At 49.7% G+C, this 5,000-nt stretch overlaps 1 non-coding gene across 1 annotated transcript; it reads right to left on the reverse strand.

Moving 5' to 3' along the window:
• Positions 1 to 1,655: 1,655 nt before the first annotated feature.
• Positions 1,656 to 1,810, reverse strand: LOC126877133 (5.8S ribosomal RNA). The gene has a single exon (XR_007694778.1). It is a non-coding gene; the product is annotated as a 5.8S ribosomal RNA (ribosomal RNA).
• Between the last annotated feature and the right edge of the window lie 3,190 nt (positions 1,811 to 5,000).

The raw sequence follows: 5,000 nt of genomic DNA on the forward strand, positions 1-5,000 counted from the left end.
AAGACATCCGTGTAACGATCGTCCGGTTTTTAACGTCCGTCCTCTTTTTCTCCTACAGCCGTTTCTCTTCTCTCGACGATTCCAGCGGTTCCCGGTACGGGAACTCACGCAAGTGAAAAAGCGAGCGAGACGTACCGTCGGGTGGGTGTGTGTGTTCGGGGACTGGACGACCGGCGCGACGTTAGGATGCGCGGTCCAGCGATAGACGACGAAGAGGCATGGGATGACCAACACTCTCTTTTCTCTATTCTCGAAGCGTCGAATTGCCATAAAAAAAAAATCACACGCGCGCACGACATAGTCGTACGCGCGTGTATACCTCGTCTCTCTCAAAGTTTTTTTCTCGAGCCTCGCCAAAGGGGATCGTCTTCTTCCTCGTCTACGATCTCTCCGACGACGACGACCGTACGAACAACTTCGTAACGGACTCACATGCGCATCTTCCTCGGGTACAGAAACGCTGCGGAAAACACCTCGAGCTTGTAGTTACAGCAGCACCCGTGTATAGCCGATCTTAGACACACGCTAGTTCGCACACGCGTTACATATATAATATGTAAGATTTCCGACGAACGTGGCTTTTCGGGAGCCAGGCGCGCGGGCAGAGAGATACACGACGACGGGGAAAATTCGTCCCGATACGAGTACGTGTACTCTCCGATCTCCGCGCGACGCTGGGGATCATACCTCCCTAAGTCGTCAGAGCGCTCGAAGAAATCTCGCGTGTGCGTTCCCGGATCTACGGCTGATACTTTCGGGGCTTGTAAAAAAGCACAGAGCGTGTAAAACGCAACGACGACCCATCGATGCGACGGTCCTCGTTGTTGTCAGTCGCTTTCGCGAAGAGACGGAGTGGGCATTCGATCCCTGGGGCTGTACGAGAGTCTTAAGAAAAGACGGTAGATTATGGCAAAGTTTCGCACGCCATCGAGTTTAGGTTTTTTTTTTGGTTCTCTCTTCTCTCCTCTCTCGACCGAGTTCCCATATTTGCTTTCTCTCTCAGTCTCGCCAAATATAATATTCTTTTAAGACGACGTCGGGGGCGCGGACCTTCGTGCGTCGAACACCGGCAAACGTAGCATATATCGCCTGATATGAAAAAAAAATCGGTCACGAGGAGAACACTACGAGTATATACGTTCGATAACCGATACACGAAGCGGTGCATAAGCGGGCGGTCGCCCTCGTAAGGACGACTCACGACGCCGCGAGCACTCACGCAGGTCCGTGACCGGTTCTCTCCGCTCTTATTCGTATCCCTTCGTATACCTTCGTCCGACTCTGAAACGTTCTCTTATAATTTTTAAGAAGAACGACGGCGGGTTGTCAAGGCAAGAAGGGACAGAGAGAGACAGAGGTAGAGTTTCGTAGTCTCCCGTGAACACGATAGATTATATATCGAGCATGCGTACGACTTGCACGGTCTCTGCACGACCGCGACGAACGCCGACGAGCGTCCAACAATCGCTCGTACGTCGCGTATGTTCTCTCCGTCCGCTCTTATTCGTATCCTCGTTCTTGTACCTTCGTCCGACTCTGAAACGTTCTCTTATATAAAGAAGAACGACGGCGGGTTGTTAAGGCAAGAAGGGACAGAGAGAGACAGATACGGAGAGTAACGATACGCAACGCAAGCAGTCTTAGGTTTACGTGAGCAACCCTCAGCCAGGCGTGGTCCAGGAATTGTATCCGTGGACCGCAATGTGCGTTCGAAATGTCGATGTTCATGTGTCCTGCAGTTCACACGTTGACGCGCAATTAGCTGCGTTCTTCATCGACCCACGAGCCAAGTGATCCACCGTTCAGGGTAATCTTTTATAAATTTACAACAGTTCAATACTCAAATGTACTCTTCTCGGTTCTAGCGAAGCCGAGTTCCGTCACGTTCGACCAACGGGAATCGAACGCGCAGAAGTCGCCATAGGATTGACGACACAAAAACGTTCGAAAAAAAAAGAAAACGACGAACGCGCGAAGATACGCGCGTTCGCCGGCCGGGCGTAAAGTACATTATGATATATAACAACCATCGAGATCGAAGCTCCGTTCGTCAGGAAACGACGGGGATATATACACCCGATTCTGAATCCTCTGTACAGCACACGATCTCGCGAACGAGTAAGCACGGTGGCTAGCCCATGTTATATATGTGTTTGATTCTACTCTCTCGTCCAATTATTCAAGAAACAGCGCGCGTGCATCTCTCCATCGTTCGGGTGATAGTAAAGATTCGATGGGATTCGCGCGGCCGTCCGCCTCGAGCGGTCTTTCGTCCCAATATCCAGAAGCAGAGTTTGAAAAACTCTAGCGACGGCACGGGTGTCCGACTCACGACATCGAGGTTTCGAAGCCGGCGATCCCCTCCGAACGGATGGCGACCACGCGACCGACTGAAAGCATGAAAAATCGACGAAAGATAGAACACATCTCCGTTCGGGTGGTGTTTTTTCTTTAAAAAAAAAAAAAAAAAACAAAAATTCGATGGGACTCGCAGCCATCGTCCTCGCGCGGTCTTTCGTCCCGATATCCAGAAGCAGAGTTTGAAAAACTCTAGCGACGGCACGGGTGTCCGACTCACGACAACGAGGATAGACAGCCGGTCCCCTCCGAACGGGTTATGCGATGATAAACTCGATGAAACTTTAGTCTCGTTCAGGTAGTGTGTGTCTTGTAAATCAAAAATTCGATGGGACACGCATCCATCGTCCTCGCGCGGTCTTTCGTCCCAACATCCAGAAGCAGAGTTTGAAAAACTCTAGCGACGGCACGGGTGTCCGACTCACGACAACGAGGATAGACAGCCGGTCCCCTCTGAACGGTATATTATATATGAGATGATAGACGACAAACTGGATGAAACTTTAAGTCTCGTTCAGGTAGTGTGTAAATCAAAAATTCGATGGGACTCGCATCCGTCGTCCTCGCGCGGTCTTTCGTCCCGATATCCAGAAGCAGAGTTTGAAAAACTCTAGCGACGGCACGGGTGTCCGACTCACGACAACGAGGAAAGACAGCCGGTCCCCTCTGAACGGTATATTATATGAAACTTTAAGTCTCGTTCAGGTAGTGTGTAAGTCAAAAATTCGATGGGACTCGCATCCGTCGTCCTCGCGCGGTCTTTCGTCCCGATATCCAGAAGCAGAGTTTGAAAAACTCTAGCGACGGCACGGGTGTCCGACTCACGACAACGAGGATAGACAGCCGGTCCCCTCTGAACGGTATATTATATATGCGATGATAGACGACAAACTGGATGAAACTTTAAGTCTCGTTCAGGTAGTGTGTAAATAAAAAATTCGATGGGACTCGCATCCGTCGTCCTCGCGCGGTCTTTCGTCCCGATATCCAGAAGCAGAGTTTGAAAAACTCTAGCGACGGCACGGGTGTCCGACTCACGACAACGAGGAAAGACAGCCGGTCCCCTCTGAACGGTATATTATATGAAACTTTAAGTCTCGTTCAGGTAGTGTGTAAGTCAAAAATTCGATGGGACTCGCATCCGTCGTCCTCGCGCGGTCTTTCGTCCCGATATCCAGAAGCAGAGTTTGAAAAACTCTAGCGACGGCACGGGTGTCCGACTCACGACAACGAGGATAGACAGCCGGTCCCCTCTGAACGGTATATAATATGAAACTTTAAGTCTCGTTCAGGTAGTGTGTAAGTCAAAAATTCGATGGGACTCGCATCCGTCGTCCTCGCGCGGTCTTTCGTCCCGATATCCAGAAGCAGAGTTTGAAAAACTCTAGCGACGGCACGGGTGTCCGACTCACGACAACGAGGATAGACAGCCGGTCCCCTCTGAACGGTATATAATATACATTATGCGACGGTAGACGATCAACTAGACGAAACTTTAGTCTCGTTCAGGTGGTGTAAAAAAAATTCGATGGGATACGCACGCACGGCTGTCGTCGTCCTCGAGCGGTCTTTCGTCCCAATATCCAGAAGCAGAGTTTGAAAAACTCTAGCGACGGCACGGGTGTCCGACTCACGACATCGAGGCTTCGAAGCCGGCGGCGTTCCCCTCTGAACGAACTTCGGCTAGACTAGTTACGAATCGTTGCTACACATCGTCTTCATCGTCGTCGTCGTCGACATCGACATCATCATCATATCATCATCATCATCATCATCATCATCATCGGTCATCGTCGCATAGCGGGCCAACATCCACGCGATGCGTCTTCGTTCTAGGTTACCCGATCCACGAGTATGTTACACGTGGTTTCGTTATTTCGAACGAAACGACATACGAAGAGCACACGCCCTTTGGGTAGGAAGCACGTTTCGAGAACGACGAGAGTTTCGATGAAAGAGACGAGAGAAGTCGACGCAGAAGGTATCCATGGATCTTCGAAGAGAACCTTCGAAGATGTATATCGGTATCCTTTCGCTCTGCGCGACTCGCTACAAGTTCTTTCGCTCTCGTCGACTCGTTCTAGACGCTTCGTTCGATCCCAAAGAGGAGTCTTCGATATGTCCCGTTGCTAGGAGGAGAACAAACGCAACACAGACCACGAAACATAGAAGAGAATAGGCGAGCATGATCACTCCGACACGAGGCACTTTAGAGATTTTCTTATTAGTTTGCATGGACTTTTATATTTCGTTTGTACGGTTTCCACGATGCAAATACGAAATACGAGATCGTGACGGCGGGTCTTTCTGTGTACGGCCTCTCGCAGGCGCCACGACTGCATTTCTCTTTACACCTGGTTTCCATCGTAATTTTTTCGTTTGATATCGAGCCTTAACTTTTGTTGGCTCTTTCGAAGCTAGAGTTCCCTTTTATTAGAATTTCATATATATATATATTATATGTTATATGTTTTATTCGGAGACGGCGGGTCTTTCTGTTTACGACCTCACGCAGGCGCCTCGAATAAGTTTCATTCGCATTTCGTTTTTATACTTGTATATATATATCTCTTCATCCCGATGATCGAGAGAGAGTGCCACCTTCTCTTCGTATAATTCCGTAGCTGGAGGGTCGTCTCCTC

The sequence above is a fragment of the Bombus huntii genome, unplaced genomic scaffold (assembly GCF_024542735.1).
Source record: "Bombus huntii isolate Logan2020A unplaced genomic scaffold, iyBomHunt1.1 ctg00000125.1, whole genome shotgun sequence".
NCBI lineage: Eukaryota > Metazoa > Arthropoda > Insecta > Hymenoptera > Apidae > Bombus > Bombus huntii.